Below are 11,993 nucleotides of genomic sequence, written 5' to 3'. Positions count from 1 at the left end.
TGTGAATTATGGGTCACTAGTTTCTTTGTAGATTTTGATTATTATTAACCACTTCAGCCATATTGGCCAATTGAAAATAGCAGATCTACGAGCTTGCATGCTTTTTAATACATTTTGAACTTGTGAAAAGGGACATTCTGCACAATTACTTTTGGTACTTTATGTACCAAAAGTAAACAAAGGTTTTCTATACATTGCAGTATTGAAACTTTCACTTAGCCTACAGTAGTCTTCTATCACTGTACTCAAGTAGCCTACTGTGCTTGAGTACAAAATTGAGGTACTTTTTACTTTACTTGAGTATTTATCTTTTTAAATACTTATATGCCACTACATCTCAGAGGAAAATATTAAAACATTTTTGCTCCACCACAATAATTTGACATTTTTAGTCACTTTGCAGATTTAGGTTATTAACCATTATGGACAGGTTCTTTTACCCGAGCAGGGAACACATTTGTGTGTAGTACAGTACATGTACAGTAGCCTATGTAGCAACATATTTGTTTTTGTAATTTTTGAATAATATTTGAAGTTTTTCAGAAAACTTAGGTCAGACTTTAGAAGGCGTTTTTAGAATCAGCCTCAGGCCTAAATGGGTTAATACAAAGCATTCATCAACCATTTAAGCCCTAAGTTCTAACCACATCATAAACACACGCTGAAGTGCTCTGACACTAAAAATCGAACCTCTGTTCGAAGTGGAGCTGTGTGTGTGTGTGTGTGTGTGTGTGTGTGTGTGTGTGTGTGTGTGTGTGTGTGTGTGTGTGTGTGTGTGTGTGTGTGTGTGTGTGTGTGTGTATTGCAGTTGATGCTCAGGGCAGGCTAGACTCAACAGCACCTCTCTGGTCACCCAGGGTTACTACATACAGGCTACATACAGACCCACCCACCCACCCACATACCCACATACCCACCCACATACCTACACACACGGCCACGTATAGGGGAGCTTGTGTTCCACACAGCTCCAACAAGCACTCTGTGTTGTAACCTGACTGTGGATAAGCGGTTTAAGATTGATGGATGGGTGGACAGGACTTCTTTGTGTCATCACTTCCAATTTCACTTGTTTATCCTGTGGAGAGCCAGGATCCCAAGACGATGGGTGACCTACTTCTGTGAGCCTGCGAACTCTGGCACGACTCATCAGCAACTTCTCCCCCTGACAATCTGGACATAAATGTTTATCTGAGGTACCATTCACCCCCCCTGAAAGGGTGCAGTTCCCCAATGAATCAACCAACTATTGTCACAAAACAACCCAAAGATAAGCATTAACTCGGCCAGATGGTTAAGGTCTTTACACAATGGGGGCGAATTAGCGAATAGCGAACTACAACTACAGCAATCAAAGGACGATGACCATAGACTGTAAAAAAAATCCTCCTGGCATACAGGGCATTTGCCCGGTGGGCCGGTAGGCTTGGGGGCCAGGGGGGCTGGTGTCCCCAAAAAATAAAATTATAAATCTGTAAAAATATCGGTCAAAATGAGCATTTTGGCACTAATCATGTTCATACTCCGCTTGTTGGTGGTGAGAACTGTACGCTAACTTATACAATTCATGGATTGTGTAGTTGTGTAGTTATCATTTATGTTGTCTGTAAAAGTTGTGGTATTAAAAGCTTGTGTATTTATATGTGCCGCCCTTGACCCGACGAGTCCGTAGAGTATCTGCGCACGCGCTGGTTGTGGGGGCTGGACTGGCCAAGGTGCCAGGGCTGAATTTTAGTCCCAGTCTGTCCCTGCATACTGTAAACACACTAAACGAACTAAACTGCACTAAACACACGCTTGTTATCCTTTGGTGTTATGTGCGTTTGATTGAAAACAGACCCTGCGTTGGTCTAATTGTATCCACAAGTTTATAATACACTTAACTCAAGTTAAGCCAGCTGGAACATTGATCTTTTTGCTATTTTATGTGGTTGTGTTGAACATTTAATATTTACCAAGCAAAGAACTCACATCGCTGTATTTGTAACAGTGTTAATGATATGCAATACTTGTTGAACGCATGATTGTGCGTACAATAATGATTGTATTTTTCTCTGAATACTATAGCCTACATACTGTACCAGAATCCATATTACCGGTATGTCCATTACATCCTACCCGAAAGGGCTCTCTCTGATTGCATAAAACTGGTATCCTGACCTTAGAATTCCTTTTCTGTTTACTAATTCAGAACTGAGGTACAGGCAGACCCCCGTTATTAAACAAACACTCTGATCTGTGTGTGTAGTTTGTTTATTGAACAAACTACTTTTAAACCCGCCTATATGAGCACTCATCCTGGGCATAGAATCCACAGAGAAAAAAATGCCGATCTACAAACCCAACACGTGTGAGCATTAATTAAGCAATAATTATGTGTATGACTAAACTCCCTTTAGTAAGTTGTGACCACAACATCAGTGAATTCATCATATATCCTGGACCATCAAAACATAGGGGAAGACGTCTATTCTGTACATGTTTGGTTCAGGAGATATGATACAAAATACATCATTCAAATTCGAGTCAAGTTTCTGGCTTTTATGAAAACATCAACAATTCATCAATTTTTTTACACATATACTGTTATTGTACACCCTGGACTATACTGAGAAGTATCAACCAAAATAAATATGTATTGTGTAAACTAACATAATAGTCAACTCTGGGCCAAGTCAGAGGTTGTAAATAAAAGATTACATGAAATATGAAAATATACTTGAAATATAATTCTGCATAATCTCTGATATTGCAATTTCATTGTATTCCTTCATTGTCAGTGAATTCACCGGTTTGCTCAACCAAATGGTAGAGCACATTTTAAGTCCATATTTCTCATTGAAAACAATGCTGAAATTAACTCAACCTCATTCGCCCATCTCTACCATTTGGTTGAGGTGTTTGATTGCCAATAATATCCACTTGAGGGTGCAGTGACTTCACACAGCATGCTTTCCAAGTCAAGTGACACAGAGGAAATCTTACACAAGCAAAACGGTCCTGACAGCTTGGCTCTCTCCTGCAGGAATTTCAAAGGAGGATTCTTTTTACATATTATCATCTCAGAGATGTTACTGAACATGCATATGTAACAAAATGCAATAAAAATAAATCTAATAATGGTCAAATACGTTTTTGAAAACATGCTTTACCAAACGGTAGATGTGTCAGTTGATGGTAAAGGTAGTTCAAGTAAAACTAGTATTAAAAACATACTATTTACTATGAATAGTTACAACTTCTACTCATTCATTGTTGTTATTATGATACATTTTTCATTATAATATATGCTGAAATAGTTCTAAAAGTAAGATTTTATTCTTGTTTAAAAAATATGCTCTACCAAACGGTTGAGATGTCTGTTAGTGGTAAAAGAGTAATCAACATACACAGTACACCTGTTCAGCTATTCAACCCTAATTATCAAAGTTCAACATATTATCTAAAGTTCATCATCTGATATTTGTTTTGTCACTAATATGTCAAGAAAATGAAACAATATTTTTGAATTTGCCATTATCCAATCTTCAGATATATGTCCCCAAAATACATGAAAATTAGGCATTTTTGCGCATATAATGCCTAATTTGGATATCTAAAAATAAAGTTTCAGAAAACTTGTAATACATTTTTTTTGTTTTAAAGTTATACCATGTAACTTTTTTTATAAAACAAATCTTAAAATTGTCCTAACTGTTAAATCGTTAAAGTTTTAGAACACCCACTCCGTTATTTTCAGCTTCTGAAGCCTTCTCTTTATATGTTTTCTATGAGTTGTGAGGGGGGGAGAATTTCCCGGCAAAATGATGTCATCTCCCACATGATACACTACCGGCCAATCACAGCTCCGATCATACACCACCGGCCAATCACAGCGAGTCTTGCTGTCTCTAAAGGAAGTAGCTTCCCTCAGCAACTGTGTTTACATTGGTAAAGGAATCTTGATTGCTACTCCCTCAATCCTGGTCTAAAAATGACGGGAGACGGCTCTACGGATGCGTATCGGCGAGGCGGAGGTGCTCGTTCCGGTGGTCCGCGGCGACTCCGGACGAAAAAAGCAATACCGCTACTGACCACTAGTTGAGCAGCTTCCACAGTACAGCTTTAATGTAAGTAATCAACTGGAGAAGTTTCATTGTTCTAGCTATCAGTTATTTATGTTTTTCTATTAAATGCACCATAACATTAACGGACATGTCCACCATTTGGTAGAGGCTTATATTTTAAAAACTGGTGGGTGAATTGTAAAAAAAAAAAAATATTGATTGTTGTTATTAATAATGCCTAAAGGGAATAGAAAATGCAAAGAAATATTTCTTCTTTCTTGGTGCGACCTTCAAAGGGTCTATTCTATTCTTCTGAGCAGTTTATGTAGCACATGATAAAAATTGTAATCCTTGACCAAAACATAGAGGTAGATTTAATCTATTCTGTATTATCATGTTTGGTTCAGGAGAGGTGATGCAAAATACATCATTTGGTTATGGCAAAAAGTAAAATAGCCCCATGCTGCCCCAACAGGGGGCAGCATGTTAATGCACTTTATTTAAAATGGTACCAGTAAGACTCCCTAATCGGGAGATCTATTTGAATACACAAATAGGCCAAAAATGTGTTTTTCAAAAATGGTCCAGATGGTGTGGCTAGATGGGACAGATGCATTTTGATTACATGACTGTAGAGATACTGTGTACCGGTTTGTGTGATTTTAGGGCAAAATCTGTAGGAACAGTGTCCAAAAAATGTGTCTTGCAAGAATCGGCCTCATGGTGGCGCTAGAAGAGGGACATGTGAGAAATGTGGGGTGGGGGTTGTGCTTTGGCAGCCAAGGAGTGTGTGTGCAAAGTTTGGTATGGATTGGGGCAAAGGTGACGGTGATATGAGTAGGGGGAAAGCGTGACGTGTGACGTGACTGACTGACTGACCGCCGGTGGAGGTTTGGAGGTAACTGCGACCTAACAGTCGCAATAAGAGTGTAAGTAACTACGACCTAACGGTCACAATAAGTAACTGTGACCTAACGGTCGCAATAACACAGTGCTAAGGGTGAATGGCCCTTTAGAGAGATGTTTGGGGCATTACATTGACCTTAAATGTACTGAGCGGCCTTGGTCTGATAGCCTGGAGCTGTCCAAATAATAGCTTTGGCTGACAGAAGTTTTAAGTCCAAAGAACACTTACTCTCAGTCTCTGCACATGAGACCTCCACATGATAGATAGATAGTTACCTACTCCTCCCGCGAGGGAAATTCAGATATCACAGCCCAACCCAGCTGCCTTTTTTCAGCTTAACCCAGCTGAACCCAGTGATGCCCACAAGGAGCACGAGGGGGGAGCAGTGATAGCTGGAGCAGGGAATCGTACCTGCAACCTCTGGGGTCTCCTCTCCGGAGTCCTAGGTATGGACACTAACCACTCAGCCATCACTGCTCTGATGATGAGACAGAGAGCAGATTTTGCACCATAATGTCTGTACAAATCGTTGTGTGATAGTAGCATTTTTATTTTTACATTAACTTGATTGAACCCTGGCATCCCAATTCGGAAGGAAGCATTCGCCCTGGATCGAATTGTAAATGTATTTTTGGCCCATATCGCTGGATTAGTGCCATGTTTTTGTTTTCTTGATAGTCAGTGTGCCATATGTCAACATTCAGTTAAATGTTACACATCCAAATAAAATATTTCCAACATAACACACATCTTCTTATTCTTCTTTTCAAATGTTTTCTTTCACACCAAGACATATGACACCAGGTAATGATCATTAGATTCACTCAGTTCAGTCGGCAACCTGAACCTGGCCAACTCGGAACAATGTAAATAGGGAAAGAATGCCCCACCCTTTAATGCAAACCCCGTTATACCTGTTGTCATAGGATCCGTTTTGACCATTTGTTTGCGTGTGTCCATTTATGCCCATATATGGAGATATCTGTCTGTCTACGTCCATTTTATGCCCATATATGGAGATCTCTGTAGGACCCGTTTTGACCATCTGTTTGCCTGTGTCCATTTATGCCCATATATGGAGTTATCTGTCTCTAAGCGTCCATTTTATGCCCATATATGGAGATCTCTGTAGGACCCGTATTGACCATCTGTTTGCCTGTGTCCATTTTAGGCCTGTGACTCTGGATCCAGAAAATTGAGATGCCCCTACCGGAGGTAGAACCAGACACAACATAGTTTTTCCTCATCTCTAAGGCCTCCCATACATGAAATGGATTCTTGTATAAAAATATTTTTTTGCAAAAGTGGTGAAATTGATATATAAAGTTAAACACCCCAAACTAAAAATAAGGCCTGTCCGTCTGGGGGTTGAGGCATATAAACTCCTGTAGATTCACAATGGAAGCTCTGAGAGGTTTAAAACTTGCCATACTTGAAGCCAGGACATCCCTCTACATCCTAGAAGAGACCAAATGTCAATATCTGAATTGAAATGGAAGATATAGTCATTTGAACACATACCTACAATAGGCGGAAATGTAAATCTATGTAGAACACTTTCTTACTTTCTAGTGACTCTGACATGGATTGCCATATCAACACATGATGGCTTGTTGGAAAGGTGTGGCTCTACTGAATTCAACAATACAAATTGTGTAAAGGTAGCTTGTATACTCATGGAGTTATATCACTAAACGTATATGATGTCCCAAATGAGGGGTAAATGAAATTGTCCATATACAATGTACAATATCACACTGATTAGTTTTATTTTCAATTCACTTATCAAGGGTGGAAAATGTTTACAAATTACCTTGAGTAGAAGTTCGAGGAAATGTATCAAATGTCCCAAAGTTGAGAAAATTTGACATTTTATGCAACAATATTGCAGGGAGAAATGGAGTTCTACAGTACTCAAACTATTTAGCAAACCTGGCTAAGGAAACCAAGCTCCATCCATTTGATCCTCAAGATTATCTTCATTAAAGCAAGTCATTCAATTCTGAAGAGTTTATATCATTTAACATATTTGAGTCGAGTTATACTGCAGCATTTGTCTCCTTCCGTTCTATCTGAATATTATTGCCTACGTGGGCTTTTTCATAAACTGTAAAAAAGTTAATCATTGCAAATATTTTGGAATGTGAAAAGATGAGAAGGACCTTACCAAATCTGTTGAAAAGCTGAAGGGTGACCTAGCTAATAAAGTTTAATTTGACCAGAATGAAGTATGATCTACACACATTCCAAATCGTATCACTTCTTTTTTTTTTTTTTTTTTTTTCATTTGGAAAAAGGAAAGAAACTAGATCCATAATGTCAGAAAGCCCATAGCAGAAGGCCTTCAGATGATGAAAATACAAACAGTAAGATGCCCTAAGGGCGAGAAGTGACCTCACCCTAAAGGGCAAGGTCACGCATATGGGTGTGTGCACATGGGTGCATGTACATGGCTGCTTTGGCATGTATATACCCTTCTGCTGAGCTGGTCAAGTCATCACTGTGATGTCAGTACAAGTCAGCTATATCCATGGAGTCCGTAATGTCAGATGTAGAGGTATTGACCAGCTCCATATATGGAGATCTAGTTGATGATCCAGTCGTCTCCATATGGATATCCAGAGTTTGATGAGGTCAGTGTCGTGATCTTCTTACTGTATATGGAGATCCAGGTGTTGGGTCTTGATTTGCAAATTAATTCTGTCTTGGCCATATATGGAGTGTCCATATACTGTCATTGCCATATCTGGCATTGCCAGATATGGGCATTCCCAGATATGCGCTTAATATTGATGACATCAGGGACAGGGATCTCCATATATGGGCATAAAAGGGACAAGGATGGAATTAATTTGCAACTGTGACTCTTGTCCAATGGGCATTCCCAGATATGGGCTTAATATTGATGGGCTATTGTATGGGTATTCCCAGATATCTGGCATCATCTGGGAATCAGATGTAGAGGTCAGCTCCATACATGGAGATCTAAGTGATAATCCAGTCGTCTCCATGTATGGCTATTGGCTGTCCAGAACAGGCTTTGAGTCAACAACAATGTGATGTCAAAACAACGGCAGATCAGTATCTATGGCAAAGCTTCTAGGTTCATTGAAGTCATTAACAAAACCTTTTTTCTCTAAAGAAATTGAAGTGAATTGAAACTAAGGGATATGATGACATACAGAAGACACTGGTCCATGCCTGTTCTCAATATATCTGCAGAATATCAGAAAGATCTTGACTTGCCTGTTATGTAAAGCGCCTTGGATAAAGGTGCTATACAAATGCACCATTTACCACAGTCATCTGTCTCTTCTGTCTTTTCTTGGAGATGTGCAGATTCTTTCATTGCATATCCCAAGTGCACACTTTAGGCTTTCTGTGTCATTCTACAAATTGTAATGCTGTATGAGCTTTTCCTGGACTTTATTTAATGAGTTGGAATTTCCTCAGACCTCAGTGTCTTCAGTATGTCACCATAACTCTTAGTTTATTGTCATCACTTTAATTTGTATAGAGAATTATCTTTGCCAACATTCTCCTACCTATACCAGTCATAATGGCTGTCAATGTTCTGGTATTGTACTGGCCTTCCCACAAATGAAGCTATCTTCTGGTGTGACCGAGGCTGTAGAAAAGGTCCTTATGTCTGCATTGGTCTTTTTCAGCTTTTTGCAGATCATGAACGTACAGAATATAAGCTTTCAAATGACATGTCATTCATTGAAATCTGAATATATTTGAAGAAGATATGCTTATTTGAATGTAGTTAAACCTCGAACCAAGAATCTGAGTAAAGGGCTCTCAAAGTTTGTCACACTACTGGCAGTAAGGTAAGGGGTTTGAACAATGGATTGTTAACTCCACCCCTCACCCGCCGTAACCTATTGGTGGTGATCTGTAGCTGAAACCTGAGAACAACAACCACACATTAGCCAACTGAAACTGCAGATGTAAATGTTGGCTTTGACATGTTAATGTGTCTCCACCCCCCAGAAGGGGGTAAGGAAACACAAAAACGCTGCTCTCTTTACAAACTAATTTAAGCTATTTAATTATTCTAAAATGGATAACTGTTGCAATGAGATGGTTCTCAAACATACACTCTTAGATAATATGGAAAAAAAGGATAAACACAAAAAATCCAAAATCAAACCTATCAAACGTCTGTCTGTCTGTCTGAGTGAGTGTCTGTCTGTCTGTCACAGCGTTTCTCCTCAGTGGCTGGAGCAATTGATCTGAAATCGCATCACCATTAGCATATGAACACACCTGACATAACTGTGAAGCCCGTTTGTCACTTTCACAAATCATATGCTGTATATTAGCATTTTTATGGTGTATCTATATCTATTCTGCATCTAGCATGAGGCATATCTATTCTGCATCTAGCATGAGGCAACATGTTTAACCAGCTCTGTGTGTGTGTGTGTGTGTGTGTGTGTGTGTGTGTGTGTGTGTGTGTGTGTGTGTGTGTGTGTGTGTGTGTGTGTGTGTGTGTGTGTGTAGGCGGGTGGGCGGGACACAGTATCTCTGCCATTAAACGAAACGGGTATTTCTTACATTGATGCTCCTACATATTATCATGCAAGCACCAGTTAAAGTTACTTTCCATCCCTCATATACTGTGTGCACAGTGCACACCCCATAACCCACACACTGCACATCATTTCGGAGCTCATATCTTTGAACGGGTAAGGGCTAGTTTTGTTAATTTGCCGGACTTCACTACTGCAGACATAAGGACCTTTTCTCCAGCCTCGGACACGTATGTTAAACAATATTGTATAAACCCTACCCAGTCTTCTTGTGACTGGTGAATGTACAGCATACTCTCTCTATCAGCATTTGCAAATTGTTTCTCACTATTGTTGTTCTTAGTGGAATAGTTTTCTCAATGGTACATGAAACATTATAAGATACACTTAATTTTGAAAGAAAGTATATCATCTGTATATGGAGACAGGGTTTTGTGAACATCATCATCTCTCTGTTGAACAACATTAAGTATATGCATTGAAGGCCTTCTGGAGTCTGCTTTTTAGAAATACATGCTCTATGTACAGTAACCATATTATTGATAGCACTTGAGGCTCTGTTCCATCCTGGTTAAACAGAGTCAGGGTACTGCTAATGTCAAGCCAAGTGAAGTCAAGCCAAGTAAATGTTATTTCTAGAGCACATTTAAAAACCACAAGGGTCGACCAAAGTGCTGCACAACATACAAAATACAATGTCAATGTAGGCCATTGGAAAGGCTCTATTACACTAAATGGAAATGTAATCTAGGTCATTCTTTGATTTGGCTATGACCTTCTTTTTTCACTTTCCAAAATATTTGCAATGATTGACCTGTTTATGAAGAAGCCCATGTAGGCAATAAGATACAGAGAGAATAGGTGCAGCTTCAAATGGATGGACCCTAAGCTAGGTTTGCTAAATAATTGTTAGTATTTCTACTGTAGGCCTACACGTTTCTCTGCCCTATAGTTGAAGTTGCATACAACTTAACATTTTCTCAATTTGGGGCATTTCATGTATTTCAGGGACTTCTACTCAAGGTAATTTGTTAAAAAAATGTCAACCCTTGATAAGTGAATTGAAAATAAAATTAATCAGTGTGACATTGTACTTTGTATTAGGACAGTTTTGTTTACCACTCATTTGGGACACCATATACGTTTAGTGATATAACTCCATGAGTATACAAGCTACGTTTACACAATTGGTACTGTTGAATTCAGTAGAGCCATACCTTTCCAACTAGCCATATGTGATGTTGGCAATCCATGTCAGAGTCACTAGAAAGTAAAGAAATTGTTCTACATAGATTTACATTTCTGCCTATTGTAGGTATGTGTTCAAATGCCTATATCTCCCATTTCAATTCAGATATTGACATTTGGTCTTTTCTAGGATGTAGAGGGATGTCCTGGCTTCACGTATGGCAAGTTTTAAACCTCTCAGAGCTTCCATTGTGAATCTACAGGGGTTTATATGCCTCAACCCCCAGACGGACAGGCCTTATTTTTAGTTTGGGGTGTTTAACTTTATATATCAATTTCACCACTTTTGCAAAAAAATATTTTTATACAAGAATCCATTTCATGTATGGGAGGCCTTAGAGATGAGGAAAAACTATCTTGTGTTTGGTTCTACCTCCGGTAGGGGTATCTCGAAAACTAAACCACTTTTTGACAATTTGTCACAGGCCTATTTATGCTCATATATGGAGACATCTGTATCTGTTTGTCTGTGTCCCTTTATTCCCATTATGGAGATCTCTCTATCAGTCTGTGCCTCCGACTGTGTTGCAGACACAGGCCATATGTTTGCATGTGTCCATTTAAGCCCATATATGAACATCAGAACACGTCATACTGATGACATTCCATACGTAACCATGGTATTTTGTGTTGACTCATAACACAATGTAGCGAACGTGATGTCAGAGCCTTTTATGAAGTGATGTCACAATGAGTTAGCGCTTGCGCCGGTTTCCTCAGAAACAGCCTGATGTCAACAATCATCTCCGCATACGGAGATTCCGAACGTTTCGCGCCGTTTTGGGAAAACCGCACATCGGGTCGGGCCGAGGCCCGGCACTGCACTCCGAGCCGCGGCAGGGAACGCGCGTGCCGAATCTGAAGCCGGTGGGACGAACGAGATACACGGATTACATACAGACAGACAGACACGCAGAGACTTCTGCGTGTAAGCCGATAACCCACCCATCTCCCAGACTCCATCAGTCAGAATTCAGTTTGGGTGAATGTACACTTACTGTATGTGTCTCTCTCTCACACACTTATGCCAGTGTACCAGTGATTACCATCCCCTGTGCCAAGGTTGGTACCCGTACAAAGGTATCATATTTGAAACTATATGATACCAGGTAAAAGATTAACCTAGCATCTGTCTAAACAACATGCTATACACGTGTGTCGTGTGGATATCTATAGCTTTATTGACAGACAGACTGACTGTTAGACAGACAGACAGACAGTCAGTCAGTCAGTCAGTCAGTCAGTCAGTCAGTC

Source organism: Nannobrachium achirus (genome assembly GCF_963921795.1).
Source record: "Nannobrachium achirus genome assembly, chromosome: 3".
Classification (NCBI taxonomy): Eukaryota; Metazoa; Chordata; class Actinopteri; order Myctophiformes; family Myctophidae; genus Nannobrachium; species Nannobrachium achirus.
This window is presented reverse-complemented; position numbering follows the sequence as displayed.